This window comes from Melopsittacus undulatus, chromosome Z, assembly GCF_012275295.1.
Source record: "Melopsittacus undulatus isolate bMelUnd1 chromosome Z, bMelUnd1.mat.Z, whole genome shotgun sequence".
Classification (NCBI taxonomy): domain Eukaryota; kingdom Metazoa; phylum Chordata; class Aves; order Psittaciformes; family Psittaculidae; genus Melopsittacus; species Melopsittacus undulatus.
Window position 1 is genome coordinate 3734761 of NC_047557.1, and position 19069 is coordinate 3753829.

Genomic DNA, 19069 nt, shown 5'->3' on the forward strand with positions numbered 1-19069 from the left:
CCTTCTCAGTGGACACCAGCTCCATAATGTGCAATGGGCTCCTGATCAGGATCATCTCTGCCTTGACCCTCGCACAATTTACCTTTCCTACAGGTATCATAAATGACAGATGATGTTGATAAGAAAGGGTCTTCTCAAGCCCAAAGGTCAGTGCCTAGGAGAGTGGATATTACCTGTTCAAGATCATTAGGTCCTCTACGACAATGTCTTCTGCAAGGAGGGACTGAGCTCTGCAGGGTCTCATCCATGTGGAGTCTGGTTGAAATCACTTCTGCTACAGTAGGGCTTGTCCTTGGCTCCAGCGATGGCTCCCTGGGGCAGCTGAGCTCCTGAGTAGGGATTAAAAGGTTCAGTGATGCCTGGTGCCCCAGGCTGAGCCTGGAGCCCTGCTGTGCTTAGAGATGCCTCAGGCACTGCAGGACACACTGCCCGGGTCCAGTGGCATTTCCAGGTCCTGCTGTGGCACAAGCAGAAAAATGACACCACACTCCTCAGCCTCAGTAGTAGTGGCTTGGTTTCCTATCTCACATTCCATTAACAGCACCTCGGCATCCCCACAGACCGTTAGAGAGACACCTGGCCTTCTCCCAGACTCCTATGGAGGATTCTTGATCCCCAACCCACCCTGCCCCTGAGGCATGAGAGGAGAGCCTGGCCCCTCCCAAGGTCCCTACAGGTGAACCTGCCCTTCTCCTAGGCTCCTGCCAGACTTTTCAGGGGAGCTTGGCCTCCTCCCAGGCTCCTATTTAGCACCCAGCCCCTCCCTACCCCCCCACGGGGCATTTTATGAGAGCCTGGGCCCTTCACATGTCTGTAAAAGGGAACCCGGCCTCCTCTTAAACTCCTCTAGATGGGCCTTGCCTCCCTGTTTGTCCGTTTAGGGGGAGCCTGGCCACTCCCTTTTAGAGAAGTTTGTATTCTTCCCAGGTTGTTAGAGATGATCCTGGCCTCCCATCCGGTCCTCAGCAGGGAAACCTAGCTGCCTCCCAGGCTCCTATAGAGGAGCTTGGACTCCACACAGCACTTTATAGAGGATTCAGTTCCCCCACAGGCCCTTGTAGGAGTGCTGATCCTCATCTCAAACACTTACGGAGGGGCCTGGCCTTCCCACAGGATCTTATGGAGTAGTCCGAACTCCCCCCACACCCTTACTAAGGAGTCTAGCCTTCCCATATCTGAGCCTACCCAAAGCCTGCTCCCCTCCTGACCGGAGACGCGCCTCACCCAGGCCAGGCGGCCATTTTCCAGCTCCCACATCCGCCTTCTGTGCTGAGTCCTTCCGTGCATGACGTTGTCACCGCGTTGCTGACTGGAATGGAGGGGGTGGGGGCGGTGTCAATCTCCTCCTGCTTCTGCCCGCAGTAGCTGTGGCTGCAGTGTGTAAGTGACGCAGAGCATGGCCACAGTGGAGGCTTTGAGGGCGCTCCACAAGGCTGGCGCCAAGAGCAGGCCCACGTTGTAGGGTGGAAGGCAGGGATCGGCTCCGGGGGAGGTTCTTCCGGTCCTTGTCCGATGTGACTCTGCCCCCTCCCGGATGTGGAGGGACCAGAGAGCTTAAAGCGGCGGGGATTGGTTTGCGGCCATTCTCCAGCTCCCACGTCTGCCTTCCGTGCTGAGTGATTCTGTGCGTCATGTAGCCACCGCGTTGCTGACTGGAAGGGAGGGGGTGGGGGCGGTGTCAATCTCCTCCTGCTTCTGCCCGCAGTAGTTCTGGCTGTGGCACGGAGGTGACGCAGAGCGCAGAGCATGGTCATAGGGGAAACCGTGAGGGCGCTCTGTAAGGCCCGTGCTAAGAGCATGCCCAAGGTGTGGGGTGGAAGGAGGGGATTGGCTCCGGGTTAGGTTCCTCCGGTCCTTGTCCGATGTGCCGCCTACCGGATGTGGTGGGTCCAGAGAGCTTAAAGCGGCAGGGATTGGTTTGTGGGATTGTTACACACTGCGGGGTGTTCCTCAGCACTTTGTCCCGTGTTCGGGGCTATTTCTGAGTGGGTTTAAAGCGACAGAGAGGGTGTCAGCTCCAGGCCGTGTTTGTGCCCGCGTTTGTTTGTCTGCTGCTTGAAGCAGTTTGATCGGTGGATGTGTACCTATCTAAAAAGACACGGCCCATCCCTGGCAGTGTTCAAGGCCAGGCTGGACAGGGCTTAGTGCAATCTTGTCTAGTGGAAGGTGTCCCTGCGTGGAATTCAGTAGTTTGATAACTTGCCTCAAAGCTGTGTCAAATTGGAAATGTTCCCCTGCATTGCCTCACCTGTTCCATGTTGTACACTGCACCCTGGAGAGCAATGACTGGGAAGTCCTGGCTGTCAAAGCCCTTTGAGAACAAATTGGTGAATTAATTGACCACTGTTCTGTAAAACAAGGGTCAGATCTGTGTGTCAGCTATGGCTGTGATTCCAGAACAAGTTTTATTTTGTGGTTGTTGTTGCATGATTTTAGTTGTTGACAAGGCATGTGTAGAGCCTTGCGTGAAATCAGACCAGGCTGTCCCCACACAGGGCAGGCTTTATCTTTTCTTAAGCACAGACTTTGTTAGCACCGTGCTCATTCCCTCTTAAGCTGACACCACTGATACTGGAAGCAGCAATGAGGATGGTACTCCTGCAAAGGAAGTATTTTTACATCTTTGGTGACAAACTTATCTTCCCAATTACTGTTTGAAGACAGAATCCTAAATCCCTGGGTATCTAGCTCTACTTCTACCTGACACTCTTAAGCTTAATAATCCTCACTGTGAAACATTCTTCTGAGGTAGTGTATGTTCTCTGTTTCCCAAGTCCAGGTACATGATTTGGGTGGAAGTGGTGTAATTGTGTAAATACATGTTCCTGTATTATCAACCCTGTAACTGTGGTATCTGCCAGATGCTACTTTGTCCTATGATGCAAGTTTAACACTTGAATTTCTCAGACTTTCCTAGGCCCTGGCCAGGATTTAGGCCCTATACTGCAATGATTCTGCCACCGGAAAGGAGGTTGTGAGCTGGTGACCTGTCTCCTTTCACAAGTACCAAGTGATAAGACAAGAGAAAATGAACTCAGGCTGCACCAGGTGAGGTTTAGATTGGATATCAGGAGCAATTTCTTCCCCGAGAGGATTGTCAAGCACTGGAACAGGATGCCCAGGGCAGTGATGCACTCACCATCCCTAGAGGTGTTTAGAAGACGTGCAAATGTGGAACTTCATGACACGGTTTAGTGGTGGATTAGGCAGCATAGGGTTAACGGTTGGACTCAATAAAAGGCCTTTTCCATCCTAAGTGATTCCACAATTCTAATCAGAGCATCTACAAGATGATGCTTTGGCTACCTTAATTTGTCCTTTTATTTGCATGTACCCATGGTGGGTAGCATCGCTACCCCGAAGGCTGTCACTCTGCTCTCCTGTGCTGAGTCCACTCTCTGCCCCAGACACATTTGTCTGCTGCCCTGACCCTTGGGCAACCTCCCCAGCGTGGCTCTGCTGTTGAAGCAGTTGGGGCAACTCTTTGATTCAGGTTGCTGTGTGTTAAAACCTGGCTGAATTCATCGGGGTGAGGGGCAGATGTGACTGTACTTGCTTGAAAAATTTCTTGATACCTGTTTTCTCTACACTGAATGGTGGCCCCCAGCAGGAATGATGCTTACATTGCTAATGCTGCTTGGATGCCGCTTCAACAGTCCTGTTGCTTTTATATGTTCCTGCAAAGTTAGGTGTACTATGGGGACAGTTTGATGTCAGCAACAACAGTAGATTTGAACAACAAAGTCTTCATATGAAACTTTCTTTTCTTTGCAGAGATAGATAGTGTGGGACAATGTCAGATCTAGCTGGCACAAACCCTTTGGGAGGAAGCAAAGAAAATTGAGGAATCCAAGGAAAAGTAAAATCTGCATCGGAAGAAGGTCAGGGTGTTGATCCATCCTCATCCTTGGTGAGGGATCCTGGCTCCTGGCTCATGTCTCCCAACATGTCCCTAGCCCCCTGCATGCTTCCAGTGCCTGCTGCTGCTAGGATGTCCCAAACTCCTTCCAGTATGTTGCAACCCCGCTGCTGAACCTCTAACTTCCTTCTTCTCACCTCTACATCTTCTCCTTTGGGTGTCTATTAGAGCCAGCTATTGCATGGGCTCATCTCCAGAGACACGAGCCTCAATCAGGAATATTCTTAAAGCATAAATACATGTATCTCATATATGTAGTATTGAGTGATGTTGTCATGTTTCAAAACCCAGTCAGCCAAGCGGTCTCGCTCACTCACTCCCTCCCCACTTCTTCCCTCACCCCCCGCCCTGCCCCTGGGAGGATGGGGAGAAGAATCGAAAGAATGTAACTCCCACTGGTTGAGGTAAGAACGGTCCAGTAACTAAGGTATAACAGAAATCACTACTGCTACCACCAATTATAATAATGATAAGGGAAATAACAATGGAAGAGAATACGATATCACCAGCCAACTGAGCCTGACTGAGCAGGGAGTGTCCTTCCAGGTAACTCCCGGTTACATCCTGGGGATGACGTGCTGTTTTAAGGCATACCTGTTTGGCGAGTTTGGGTCAGGTATCATGTCTCTGCTTCCTCCCGTCTTCTCCTCCTCCCTGGCAGAGCATAAGACTCAGAAAGTCTTTGGTCAGACTAAACATTTGAGCAGTAACTAAAAACATCAGTGTTGTCAGCGCTGTTCCCAGGCCGAAAATCAAAACCACTGCAAGGCACCAACTACCAAGAAGGAGAAAAAATGACTGCTGCTGCTGAACCCAGGACAGATGTCCATAGCGTTTGCTAAAATTGGCAAGCCTTTTAACCTCTTCTGGATTGAGAAAATGAGGGAAAACTGAGGGAAGTTTGGACCTAGCAGAAGGGAGTGGCCTTCCCAATTTCCATAGATTCTATGGAGATGAGACAGTACTATATATTGGTGGATTTCATGTGTAGAATTCCTTTGCATAGACAGGTGGAGACTTAACTAGAAGTATACAAGGTGGGTTTTGTGAAGATGCTCTAGGTGGACATAGGTCCTTAAGGCTATCTGAGTGTGGAATGTGACTCTTCCCTTCCTAAGCCACATAGTCCATCGTGGAGCTTCAGTGGTCACTCATGTGTTGACTCTGGCTCTGTTGTCTTCACAGATGGAGCTGATAATGGAGGCAATTCACAAAACCAGGAAAATGCAGTCCAAGGAAGACCTATGGAGGTAAAGCAAAAAAGCTGCTCTTTCTTGCTATATGGCTTAACACATCTAACACACGTGCACAGTGGTGGCGCAGTCTTAAATATGAGGGTTTTCCTCTGCTGCAACTCATGCAGACGCTACATCAAGAGCTGCAGCAGAGGAAGACAGTCACTTTTAAGCCTGCATAGTGTGCTCTGAAAAACTGAAGAGTTTACCAGGGACATGGCTGGTAGCATATTTGCACAGTTGGATAAAAGCAATTTAGGTGTCAAGGACTCGATTGCAGTGAGCTTTTCATGCCAAATGAAGAGCAGTTTTTCTTGTGAGGTCAGTTTTGCTCAAGCAGCAGTAGGGCACTGGCGGCCTTGAGTGTTGTCCTCTACTCTTTGTGCAGCCTTTGGCTGCCTCTTCATTTGGAGGTTGTGTTTTCCTCCAGAGCTACCTGCATGAGCTGTAATAGCAACTCACTGCTTGCTACCAGGCTCCTTCCCTGTTTGTTGGCTCTCCTAGGCCAAGCGCCTTTGTGAGCAGCGCTGCAGGGATAAGGATCATGTGGAACAAGCTGTGCCCCACAAACAAAATGTGGTTACACAAAGGCAGCTTGAGAAGGTATAGAGAGGCAGGTGGCCATGGGAGGGAAGGGTGTATGTTCTTGGAGCTCTCCTGCCCCATAACTCTTCTCCCAGCTCTGGGTTTGAGGGTGAGGTGGAAGGGCTGGCAATGTTCTCTAGTTGGGCTTCAATACCATTGGCGATGCATGTCGTCTGTCCTGTAGCTTTCTTCTCTCTCCCAGTTTTGGCAGCTGTTCCTCAATCTGGCTCAGACGAAATCATCTCCGGAAGACTCTGATGAGTGTGGAAATGCAGGGTTTGGAGGCTGAGGGAATTCTTTCCTGGGGCAAGGTGTGTGAAGCCATGGCGTGGCTCTTGAGCAAGGTCCAGGTGTTTGGTCAGGGCTGGCTCCTCAGAAACTCATGCCCAACATACCAGAGGTGGAGCTCACTCGAGAGCCATGCCATGGCTTCACACCCCATTTACCGTTTCTCACTGTTTCCCTGTGGCATGACCCTCCACCTTGCTGCACAGCTCTGCATTTCCTTGCAGTGCACATCCACAGCTGAGCTCAGACATTACTGCTGCTTTCTCCCTGACACCCCTGCCAATTCAGGTTTCATGTGCTGCCTTCTAGCAAAGGGTCTTTTTAATCAATGTTAATGAGATGAAAGTGTGTTTACTCTCAAAGGCAGCAGTTCCCACCAGATTCAGGTGGCAGTGTGGTCCTCCGGATGTCCGCTCCTCTCTGCAGAGGCCTGGGATGACACAGATCTGCCTTCTCTCTGTTACCCTGGCTGTGAAGCAGCAGGACGTGTTGCACCTAACCCTTCATGTGTCCTTCTGCATTGAAGGTCACCCCACTTCAAGGTTTCCACAATTGTTTTTTTGTTTTTATTTTTCCTTCCACTACCTTTTGAAAGTAACAGAATCAAAGCAGTGACTTTTTTACCCACTAACCTGCTTGCACATTTGTGGTTGCCATTATCCTGAACAGCCGTGCTCACTTCACTCAGTGACTTAAGGGCAGTGTGTCCTTCAGGCACGGCACCACCTAGCATACCCTGAAACCCTGAAGGCCCTTAAATGATTTTCCAGCAAAAGGCACTGGCACACTGGGGATGCAAGCTGGGTGAGTCCATCTGCATGTGAACCTAGTGTGCCAGCAGCCCTTCACCATGTATCACACGTGGTAGCATGGGAACCCCTCGGAGGGGATGTATCAGTCTAAAGGAGACTGTCTCATAGCAAAATGATCTAGCCAGGACTTCTAGCAAGTGCTAGGGAAGTCCAGAGCTGGTAGAGAGAGGACTGTGATGCTGCTCTGCTGCTGACCTGTGTCTTGCAGCTGTCAGTGATGTGTAACCAAGGCTTGAAGGAGGTGATCTGGCTCCTCTACGCTGCTCCTGTGAGACCTCACTTGGAGTATTGTATACAGTTCTGGTGTCCTCAATGTAAAAAGGACGTGGAGCTTTTGGGGCTAGTCCAGAGGAGGCCCACGAGGACAACAAGGGAACTGGAGCACCTCCCATATGAAGACAGGCTGAGAAAGCTGTGGCTGTACATGGTGGAGATAACAAGGCTGTGTAGAGACCTCCTAGCAGCTTCCAGTACCTGAAAGGAGCCTACAAGGATGGTGGAGAGGGACACTTCTTTAGAGACTGTAGTGATATGACAAGGGGTAATGGCTTCAGACTTAAACAGAGGAAGTTTAGGTTAAATATAAGGAAGACGTTCTTTACTGTGAAGGTGGTGAGGCACTGGAATAGGTTGCTGAAGGAAGTTGTGAATGCTCCATCCCTGGGAGCGTTCAAGGCCAGGTTGGACGCAGTCTTGGGTGGCATGGTTTAGTGCGAGGTGTCCTGCCCATGGCAGGAGGGTTGGAACTAGATAATCTTAAGATCCTTTCCAATCCTAATTTTTCCATGATTCTGTGATTCTATGGACACAAAGTGCAGAGGCTGAGGTGTGCATATGTACATGTGGGATGAATGGCTATCTTTCAGGGAATTTGTAAAGGCTCATGATATTGAGCTCTACCAGAAAGCACATTTCAGAAGACTTGGGCTTAAAGCTGCTTGGAGAAAGGAAAGGGCAGGAACGAGAAGACAAATGAGTCAAGACACTTAGATTTCATAGATCCCCAGAGCTTTTTTATTGCACAATAGTTGAGGGAGAGAAGTCAGCTGGGACTGCAGGACCATGGGTGGGGTACCAAGGAACATGCAGTGCCCTTAGGAAGCTGGCTTCATCTCCCCAGAGGTACTGGTGTACTGAGTGACCCCTTCCACATTGGCCCTGCAGACCTTCCAGAGCTTAATGCTCATCTTTGAAGTACATGGGTGTGCAAAGGGATGACTTCTTCTCTGGACCAGGTGTTTTGCAACCTAGTTGGTTCTATGATTCTATGACTCATGGTTAGTTACCATGTTTCCTGCAGAAGACCAACATCACCTGCTCCTTGCTGTGGACAGAGATCTTTGTAGTGGGATGAGAAGAGATCAGAATAGAGGAGATTTGCTCTCTTCTCACAGATGTTAGGGCTGTTTTGTCTGTGTCATTTCAGTTCTTTGAGACCCAGGAGTGCAAGCAAATCAACTATTTCCGCAGTGCCCTCTGGCTTCATGTTACCCCACTATGATGTTCCTTGGTATCAGGTCTCTCTGCTTTTGCTCTTCCCCATCAGATCATGAGCTTTAGCTCTCTAAAGAGAATGGTTTAGGAGAAGTCCTGTCCCCCCTGAAAGAACCTGGGAAGCTGGAGTCTGACTCTGGAGGCAAGGTTTCACTAAGGAGAAGTTCTGATCAAAGCCCTGAGTATAGTCATATCTGGAGCTTAATGATGTCCAAACTTGGGATCCCCCCAGTCTCTGCAGTTTGGCCCTTTGCCTGATTCAACACCATGAGCTATATAATTTGTAGTGACACTTTAGTGATGGAACTTGGTGAAAGGCCTTGGTTTTTCAGCAAACCATAGAATCATAGAATCAAGACATCTCTTTCAGCCTCATCCACCATTGCCTTCCATCCCTTTAACACAGGTGGCCAGTGTTTCCGTCCTGTGCAGAATCTTGTAATGAGCATTTCTCATAAGCAGACCTAATTATTTTGTGCTTTCTCTTTCAGGTGAGCCTGATTATGCCACAGTTGACGGCTACATCACTAGATGCTGTTGATCCTGTTTGTAGGTTCTCCGGGCAGATGGTCTGGCCAGTGTGGTGGTGTTTCCAGTTATTTCCAGCTGTGAGAGAAACAGTGTTGTTTTGGCATAAATGGGGATGGGGCTTAACAATATTAAGACTTTCCAATCTTAGAGCTTTAAGTTCAATAGTAAGGCTTTGCAATAATAAGAGTTTTCAATAGTAGGTCTGTGATTAAGTTCGTAAGGCAAGGAAAGAAAGGGTCTGAGATATAGTTATTCAAAAAGACACGCTCTGTGGTTAAATACATTGTCATCTCTAGGTGAAAGATACACTCTGTGGTTAAAAAGAATACTATCTATGTACAGCCTATGAGCCTAAACCTTTGCTTAGGGAAAATCTTTAAAAATTAAAATGATGATGTTTAAAGGTAAAATAGAGTCTGAATGTGGGGAGTAAGAGTGTTGTCCTGGGCACATGCTACTGCACTTGCTACTACAGGTGCTGGAGGGGAAATAAGCCAAATTCATGGCCTGGGGGCAGATGTGACAAGAGGGGATTCAGTTGCTAGATTTGGAATAGTGGCTTGGGAGCCAAAGAGGAACAAATGTGGCCAGCCTGGGGACACTACCATTCCTGCATCGGTGGGAACATGGACTCCACCAAAGAATCTTAAGATAGTGAATGTAAATACAATTACATATTGGAAGCAGATGTTTGAAATAGATTTGAAAATAGTTTGAAAAACAGGATATCGAAATACAAATGCCTGAGTAGAATGGGTCGAATATGCAGTGAAAATAGAATAGCTTTGGATACATTAGCAGAAAAAGGAGGAGTATGCATGATGCTAGGGAATACGTGTTGCACATTTATTCCAAATAATACAAGACCAGATGGAACCCTAACCAGAGCCTTACAAGGCCTCACTACCTTGGTAGAAGAATTGGCTGAAAATTCGAGAACAGATATTTCATTAACAGGATGGTTGGGATCCTGGTGTGGAAAATGGAGAGGAATGGTGATATCAGTTTTTACTTCTCTAATTGTAGTAGCAGGTGTATTAACAGCTATTAGGTGCTACATAATTCCGTATATAGAGAGACCTGTACAACATCGTCTTGAAACAGCACGGTCCAAACAGATGCTCATGGGGCCACCACTCTACTCTGATAAAATGCTTTAGAGAAAAAAAAATAATTAAGATGACTGGAACAACTTATCTTTAGATCAAAAACATGACATAATGTTATCCAGACTGGAAGTGACATATGGGGCAATTCTTTAAAGAAAGTGTGAAAACCAAAACTAGTATAAGTAAGAGGAAGGGGGAATTGTGAGAGAAACGGTGTTGTTTTCCCATAACCGGGAATGGGGCTTTGCAATATTAAGGCTTTCCAATATTAGAGCTGTAAGATCAATTATTAAGGCTTTGCAATATTAAGAGGTTTCAATACTGGGGCTGGGGCTAAGTTATTGAGGGAACAAAACAAAAGGTTTGAGTTCCAGTAACTCCAAAAGACACACTGTGATTAAAGCCATTGTCATCTCTAGACAAAAGATACTCACTGTGGTTATATAGAATATTCTCCATGTACAAACAGAGCCAGTGCAAGCCGGTTAAATAGTATGTTTTGGGTACAGCATGTCTGCCAGGGAGTTATGAAATCGAACCGGAATAGGATTATGTGGTTAATAACGATGTGGTTAATAAATAAGAGGAAGGAGCGTACAAAGTCGAGTAAGGGGAGGTGTAAACAGAGGTGGGACAGTTAGCATATATATTATAAGCACTCAATAGGCTTTAAACCTTGGAGAACCCTACCAATGAGGAAACCAGGGAGGGAACTTGTGGACAGAATTTGAATAGAAATCATAGTTCTGCTTTTGCTGTGTGTGTCTCCTTGCTAAGACACCTGTTTTTGCAGAAACAGTAATAAAGAGCTGCTTCACTGTTGTGTCTAGCCTGAACTGAAGGTTTTACCTAGAGACCCATTTCTCACAGCAGCCCCACCGAACTGAAGTACATCTCCATTTCAGCAATATATTTAAGGAGTCAGATAATTATTTGCACCTTCAGAGAGTGCCTATTAGAAAACTTTGCCTCTGATCAGCAAACTGCTTTGGATAGATACCCCATCTTCACACTCGGGGGAAGAAAAGGAATCTAAGCGATGGACCCAGACGCAGGGGCCATCTGTGTCAGAAGAAGATACTGATTTGAAGTTCTTCCAAAGTGCAGCCATCTGAAAGAGGCTGGAGATAACCGAGAAAGTCATATATGCTGAAGGGAGTGTGCACAATGCATTGGGAATGCTGGCTTATGTTTAGGGCAGAAGTATCCCAGGTACTGGAATGGGTTGCCCAGGGAGGTAGTGAATGCTCCATCCCTGGCAGTGTTCAAGACCAGGTTGGATGAAGCCTTGGGTGATATGGTTTAGTGTGAGGTGTCCCTGCCCATGGCAGGGGGGTTGGAACTAGATGCTCTTGAGGTCCTTTCCAATCCTAACTATTCTATGATTCTATGATTAAGCTTTTCCCTCTTTCTGCAGGCTTTCATTAATTGCAATTAAGCTTGTAATTTTAGGTTTCAGTCTATCCATGTCTCTCAGGGAGCTCACTTAGAAGAGACCCAACAATACACTATGTCTCTCGCTTATCTGTAGATGTGCTCCAGGTTTAAGTGCTGATACTGGAAGCTCATTTGCATCTTGCCTGCTGTAGCAGTGCACACCACAGCTATGCAATGAGGGGCTCTGCTGCCAGAAACCTGCACCCTGCAGTGTTGCTGAGGATCTGGAGAATTTGGTTAGCTCTTCAACCACCTCTCCAATGAGGGGATTGCAGATTTTTAGGTTCACGGTATAGCTCGTGCCTGGTAGGTACTGCAGACCCTCATTTGATTAACTTCTGGTAAACAAGTCCCTTGGACTTGTTGTGACTGTGTACCATTTGAAACAAACTTAGTTACTAATGCAAGTCTGGAGCCCTAAAACTCATTTTCTGTCCATGTCTCCTCAAAGTTCTTGCTTTTTTTGTTACCATATACATGATCCTGGCTCTGATTCAGACGCTCATGTGCTGCAGGGCTGCTGGTCTCTCTCAGATGCTCATGTGCAGCATTGCTAAAGAAGCTCCTCAGTGCCTTATGACACAGGGACGGAGGATAAGGGAACCAGCACAAGCAGTTTAGCTATTTAAACCTGGTGCCACGTGACTAACTTTGGAGCAACGGGAGTTGTATGATGTGTTTCAAGTTGAATCTGCGTTACATCAGTGCATGTCTAAGCAATACAGTCCCTGGAGCTTTTGTTGTATTTCCTGGTGGGGAGAAGATGACATTGAGCTTAGAGGTCTTTCCTGCTGCATTCCAGTGGACTGTGCAAAGTGCACATGCCAAGGAATGGCTTGTCCATTTTAATTTCTGAAAGTCCAAGTGTACAAATACTTTGCTGAAGGGCCCTGCTGTAGTCTTAGTTCTCACATACATCTTTTAAGATGAAGTTTTGAGACTTGCGTGGTGGCTATCTTTCTTCTGAAAGATGTCATACTCACTTTTTTTGTCCAGGCTGGAGCTGCTATAACTTCGAAACACCCTAGGATGTTCAGGATCCTTCTCCTGGGAGGAAGACTACAGGAGCATATATTTTCTCCACCTTTACTTCCTACTTGCACAATACTAGGACAGGTCTGGTATAGAACAGATCAAGACTTTAGCCTCCCCCTGGGCCCCTAGGGTCAGGCTGAGTTTCATCACAGGCGTCTCTAGAGGGGGCTGTCCTCCTCCCAGGCAAACACAGAAGTGAACAGCCTAACAGGAGACTCTGACAACCAGTTCCACAGCTCCTGCCTTCCCCCCTAGGGACAGAGAGGCCAAAGCAGCTTTAATAAGACAAAATAAGAAGAGGGATAGAGATAGCATGTAAATCTTATGTCCCTTCAGAAGCTGGGCACCCTGCCTTCAGGCAGAGTTAGAGCTCTTCCTTTTTGGTCCTATGAACTAATACATAAAGCATCACAAGAAAACAGCATGATTCACGAATGAAGTTCACATGAGAACATCTTGCTGCATTTCCAGATACAGGCAAGGCCCAGCAGCTGGTGCGTCAGTATCAGGCAGGAGCTGTCTGTAAACCCCCTGTTAGCGTGAGATGGCCAAGCTCATTCTGCACCCACAGGGCTTTGGCAGTGCACAACAGCCCTGTGCCTTCTCAGTGGACACCAGCTCCATAATGTGCAATGGGCTCCTGATCAGGATCATCTCTGCCTTGACCCTCGCACAATTTACCTTTCCTACAGGTATCATAAATGACAGATGATGTTGATAAGAAAGGGTCTTCTCAAGCCCAAAGGTCAGTGCCTAGGAGAGTGGATATTACCTGTTCAAGATCATTAGGTCCTGTACGACAATGTCTTCTGCAAGGAGGGACTGAGCTCTGCAGGGTCTCATCCATGTGGAGTCTGGTTGAAATCACTTCTGCTACAGTAGGGCTTGTCCTTGGCTCCAGCGATGGCTCCCTGGGGCAGCTGAGCTCCTGAGTAGGGATTAAAAGGATCAGTGATGCCTGGTGCCCCAGGCTGAGCCTGGAGCCCTGCTGTGCTTAGAGATGCCTCAGGCACTGCAGGACACACTGCCCGGGTCCAGTGGCATTTCCAGGTCCTGCTGTGGCACAAGCAGAAAAATGACACCTCACACTCCTCAGCCTCAGTAGTAGTGGCTTGGTTTCCTATCTCACATTCCATTAACAGCACCTCGGCATCCCCACAGACCGTTAGAGAGACACCTGGCCTTCTCCCAGACTCCTATGGAGGATTCTTGATCCCCAACCCACCCTGCCCCTGAGGCATGAGAGGAGAGCCTGGCCCCTCCCAAGGTCCCTACAGGTGAACCTGCCCTTCTCCTAGGCTCCTGCCAGACTTTTCAGGGGAGCTTGGCCTCCTCCCAGGCTCCTATTTAGCACCCAGCCCCTCCCTACCCCCCACGGGGCATTTTATGAGAGCTTGGGCCCTTCACATGTCTGTAAAAGGGAACCCGGCCTCCTCTTTAAGCTCCTCTAGATGGGCCTTGCCTCCCTGTTTGTCCGTTTAGGGGGAGCCTGGCCACTCCCTTTTAGAGAAGTTTGTATTCTTCCCAGGTTGCTAGAGATGATCCTGGCCTCCCATCCGGTCCTCAGCAGGGAAACCTAGCTGCCTCCCAGGCTCCTATAGAGGAGCTTGGACTCCACACAGCACTTTATAGAGGATTCAGTTCCCCCACAGGCCCTTGTAGGAGTGCTGATCCTCATCTCAAACACTTACGGAGGGGCCTGGCCTTCCCACAGGATCCTACGGAGTAGTCCGACCTCCCCCCACACCCTTACTAAGGAGTCTAGCCTTCCGTATCTGAGCCTATATCTGAGCTTGCCCAAAGCCCGCTCCCCTCCTGACAGGAAATCTGCCTTACCCAGGCCAGGCGGCCATTTTCCAGCTCCCACGTCTGCCTTCTGTGCTGAGTGATTCTGTGCGTCACGTAGCCACCGCGTTGCTGACTGGAAGGGAGGGGGTGGGGGCGGTGTCAATCTCCCACTGCTTCCGCCTGCAGTAGTTCTGGCTGTGGCACGGAGGTGACGCAGAGCGCAGAGCATGGTCATAGGGGAAACCGTGAGGGCGCTCTGTAAGGCCCGTGCTAAGAGCATGCCCAAGGTGTGGGGTGGAAGGCGGGGATTGGCTCTGGGTTAGGTTCCTCCGGTCCTTGTCCGATGTGCCGCCTACCGGATGTGGTGGGTCCAGAGAGCTTAAAGCGGCAGGGATTGGTTTGCGGGATTGTTACACGCTGCGGGGTGTTCCTCAGCACTTTGTCCCGTGTTCGGGGCTATTTCTGAGTGGGTTTAAAGCGACAGAGAGGGTGTCAGCTCCAGGCCGTGTTTGTGCCCGCGTTTGTTTGTCTGCTGCTTGAAGCAGTTTGATCGGTGGGTGTGTACCTATCTAAAAAGACACGGCCCATCCCTGGCAGTGTTCAAGGCCAGGCTGGACAGGGCTTAGTGCAATCTTGTCTAGTGGAAGGTGTCCCTGCGTGGAATTCAGTAGTTTGATATCTTGCCTCAAAGCCGTGTCAAATTGGAAATGTTCCCCTGCATTGCCTCACCTGTTCCATGTTGTACACTGCACCCTGGAGAGCAATGACTGGGAAGTCCTGGCTGTCAAAGCCCTTTGAGAACAAATTGGTGAATTAATTGACCATTGTTCTGTAAAACAAGGGTCAGATCTGAGTGTCAGCTATGGCTGTGATTCCAGAACAAGTTTTATTTTGTGGTTGTTGTTGCATGATTTTAGTTGTTGGCAAGGCATGTCTGGAGCCATGCATGAGATCAGACCAGACTGTCCCTACACAGGGCAGGCTTTATCTTTTCTTAAGCACAGACTTTGTTAGCACCGTGCTCATTCCCTCTTAAGCTGACACCACTGATACTGGAAGCAGCAATGAGGATGGTACTCCTGCAAAGGAAGTATTTTTACATCTTTGGTGACAAACTTATCTTCCCAATTACTGTTTGAAGACAGAATCCTAAATCCCTGGGTATCTAGCTCTACTTCTACCTGACACTCTTAAGCTTAATAATCCTCACTGTGAAACATTCTTCTGAGGTAGTGTATGTTCTCTGTTTCCCAAGTCCAGGTACATGATTTGGGTGGAAGTGGCGTAATTGTGTAAATACATGTTCCTGTATTATCTACCCTGTAACTGTGGTATCTGCCAGATGCTACTTTGTCCTATGATGCAAGTTTAACACTTGAATTTCTCAGACTTTCCTAGGCCCCGGCCAGGATTTAAGCCCTATACTGCAATGATTCTGCCACCGGAAAGGAGGTTGTGAGCTGGTGACCTGTCTCCTTTCACAAGTACCAAGTGATAAGACAAGAGAAAATGAACTCAGGCTGCACCAGGTGAGGTTTAGATTGGATATCAGGAGCAATTTCTTCCCCGAGAGGATTGTCAAGCACTGGAACAGGATGCCCAAGGGCAGTGATGCACTCACCATCCCTAGAGGTGTTTAGAAGACGTGCAAATGTGGAACTTCATGACACGGTTTAGTGGTGGATTAGGCAGCATAGGGTTAACGGTTGGACTCAATAAAAGGCCTTTTCCATCCTAAGTGATTCCACAATTCTAATCAGAGCATCTACAAGATGATGCTTTGGCTACCTTAATTTGTCCTTTTATTTGCATGTACCCATGGTGGGTAGCATCGCTACCCCGAAGGCTGTCACTCTGCTCTCCTGTGCTGAGTCCACTCTCTGCCCCAGACACATTTGTCTGCTGCCCTGACCCTTGGGCAACCTCCCCAGCGTGGCTCTGCTGTTGAAGCAGTTGACTATTCATAGCTGTGGGTTTGAAACAGCTCTGGGGCTTGAATCGTGAGCCACGCACTGCATATATCCCTCAGTGAGCTTGCTGGGCTGCTGTTCTGTGGTATGGGTGCTCACTTTCAGCAGGATGAGCCTGAGGGTTTTTTCCTGTCAGTTTTTGTGTCCCCCAGCATGAGTGTGTGCTAAACTGGGGCAACTCTTTGCTTCAGGTTGCTGTGTGTTAAAACCTGGCTGAATTCATCGGGGTGAGGGGCAGATGTGACTGTACTTGCTTGAAAAATTTCTTGATACCTGTTTCCTCTACACTGAATGGTGGCCCCCAGCAGGAATGATGCTTACATTGCTAATGCTGCTTGGATGCCGCTTCAACAGTCCTGTTGCTTTTATATGTTCCTGCAAAGTTAGGTGTACTATGGGGACAGTTTGATGTCAGCAACAACAGTAGATTTGAACAACAAAGTCTTCATATGAAACTTTCTTTTCTTTGCAGAGATAGAGAGTGTGGGACAATGTCAGACCTAGCTGGCACAAACCCTTCGGGAGGAAGCAAAGAAAATTGAGGAATCCAGGGAAAAGTAAAATCTGCATTGGAAGAAGGTCAGGGTGTTGATCCATCCCCATCCTTGGTGAGGGATCCTGGCTCCTGGCTCATGTCTCCCAACATGTCCTAGCCCCCTGCATGCTTCCAGTGCCTGCTGCTGCTAGGATGTCCCAAACTCCTTCCAGTATGTTGCAACCCCGCTGCTGAACCTCTAACTTCCTTCTTCTCACCTCTACATCTTCTCCTTTGGGTGTCTATTAGAGCCAGCTATTGCATGGGCTCATCTCCAGAGACACGAGCCTCAATCAGGAATATTCTTAAAGCATAAATACATGTATCTCATATATGTAGTGTTGAGTGATGTTGTCATGTTTCAAAACCCAGTCAGCCAAGCAGTCTCGCTCACTCACTCCCTCCCCACTTCTTCCCTCACCCCCCGCCCTGCCCCTGGGAGGATGGGGAGAAGAATCGAAAGAATGTAACTCCCACTGGTTGAGATAAGAACGGTCCAGTAACTAAGGTATAACAGAAATCACTACTGCTACCACCAATTATAATAATGATAAGGGAAATAACAATGGAAGAGAATACGATATCACCAGCCAACTGAGCCTGACTGAGCAGGGAGTGTCCTTCCAGGTAACTCCCGGTTACATCCTGGGGATGACGTGCTGTGGTAAGGCATACCTGTTTGGCGAGTTTGGGTCAGGTATCATGTCTCTGCTTCCTCCCGTCTTCTCCTCCTCCCTGGCAGAGCATAAGACTCAGAAAGTCTTTGGTCAGACTAAACATTTGAGCAGTAACTAAAAACATCAGTGTTGTCAGCGCTGTTCCCAGGCCGAAAATCAAAACCACTGCAAGGCACCAACTACCAAGAAGGAGAAAAAATGACTGCTGCTGCTGAACCCAGGACAGATGTCCATAGCGTTTGCTAAAATTGGCAAGCCTTTTAACCTCTTCTGGCTTCAGATTCCTTTGTCTGGAAAATGAGGGAAAACTGAGGGAAGTTTGGACCTAGCAGAAGGGAGTGGCCTTCCCAATTTCCATAGATTCTATAGAGATGAGACAGTACTATATATTGGTGGATTTCATGTGTAGAATTCCTTTGCATAGACAGGTGGAGACTTAACTAGAAGTATACAAGGTGGGTTTTGTGAAGATGCTCTAGGTGGACATAGGTCCTTAAGGCTATCTGAGTGTGGAATGTGACTCTTCCCTTCCTAAGCCACATAGTCCATCGTGGAGCTTCAGTGGTCACTCATGTGTTGACTCTGGCTCTGTTGTCTTCACAGATGGAGCTGATAATGGAGGCAATTCACAAAACCAGGAAAATGCAGTCCAAGAAGACTATGGAGGTAAAGCAAACGTTCTGATATTTCTTGCTATATGGCTTAACACATCTAACACACGTGCACAGTGGTGGCGCAGTCTTAAATATGAGGGTTTTCCTCTGCTGCAACTCATGCAGACACTACATCAAGAGCTGGAGCAGAGGAAGACTGTCACATTTAAGCCTGCATAGTGTGCTCTGAATAACTGAAGAGTTTACCAGGGACATGGCTGGTAGCATCCTTGCACGGTTGGGTAAAAGCGATTTATATGTCAAGGACTTGATTGCTATGATCTTTTCATGCCAAATGAAGAGCAGTTTTTCTTGTGAGGTCAGTTTTGCTCAAGCAGCAGTAGGGCACTGGCGGCCTTGTGTGCTGTCCCCTACTCTTTGTGCAGCCTTTGGCCGCCTCTTCATTTGGAGGCTGTGTTTTCCTCCAGAGCTACCTGCATGAGCTGTAATAGCAACTCACTGCTTGCTACCAGGCTCCTTCCCTGTTTGTTGGCTCTCCTAGGCCAAGCGCCTTTGTGAGCAGAGCTGCAGGGATAAGGATGATGCGGAACAAGCTGTGCCCCACAACAAAATGTGGTTACACAAAAGCAGCTTGAGAAGGTATAGAGAGGCAGGTGGCCATGGGAGGGAAGGGTGTATGTTCTTGGAGTTCTCCTGCCCCATAACTCTTCTCCCAGCTCTGGGTTTGGGGGTGAGATGGAAGGGCTGGCAATGTTCTCTAGTTGGGCTTCAATACCATTGGCGATGCATGTCGTCTGTCCTGTAGCTTTCTTCTCTCTCCCAGTTTTGGCAGCTGTTCCTCAATCTGGCTCAGACGAAATCATCTCCGGAAGACTCTGATGAGTGTGGAAATGCAGGGTTTGGAGGCTGAGGGAATTCTTTCCTGGGGCAAGGTGTGTGAAGCCATGGCATGGCTCTTGAGCAAGGTCCAGGTGTTTGGTCAGGGCTGGCTCCTCAGAAACTCATGCCCAACATACCAGAGGTGGAGCTCACTCGAGAGC

General features: G+C 48.3%; 3 long non-coding RNA genes across 7 annotated transcripts; 2 read left to right on the forward strand and 1 right to left on the reverse strand.

Annotated features, from left to right (window-relative positions):
* The first annotated feature begins 1554 nt into the window (after window positions 1-1554).
* Window positions 1555-3883, forward strand: LOC117437961 (uncharacterized). Of its 2 annotated transcripts, none has more exons than XR_004550591.1 (3): window positions 1555-1624; window positions 2908-3048; window positions 3775-3883. It is a non-coding gene; the product is annotated as an uncharacterized lncRNA (long non-coding RNA). The 2 variants fall into 2 exon arrangements; XR_004550592.1 differs by lacking the exon at window positions 1555-1624 and adding an exon at window positions 1832-1883.
* Window positions 3884-7830: 3947 nt separating this feature from the next.
* On the reverse strand, window positions 7831-14499 carry LOC117437936 (uncharacterized). Of its 2 annotated transcripts, XR_004550555.1 has the most exons (4): window positions 14282-14499; window positions 13218-13373; window positions 12394-12457; window positions 7831-10754 (listed from the first exon to the last, which is right to left on the reverse strand). It is a non-coding gene; the product is annotated as an uncharacterized lncRNA (long non-coding RNA). The 2 variants fall into 2 exon arrangements; XR_004550556.1 differs by lacking the exon at window positions 12394-12457 and having other exon boundaries at window positions 7831-8939; window positions 14282-14483.
* Window positions 14385-18173, forward strand: LOC117437942 (uncharacterized). Of its 3 annotated transcripts, none has more exons than XR_004550569.1 (4): window positions 14385-14491; window positions 15622-15762; window positions 16676-16782; window positions 18019-18173. It is a non-coding gene; the product is annotated as an uncharacterized lncRNA (long non-coding RNA). The 3 variants fall into 3 exon arrangements; XR_004550567.1 differs by lacking the exon at window positions 14385-14491 and adding an exon at window positions 14557-14597; XR_004550568.1 differs by lacking the exon at window positions 14385-14491 and adding an exon at window positions 14632-14786.
* The last annotated feature ends 896 nt before the right edge of the window (window positions 18174-19069 follow it).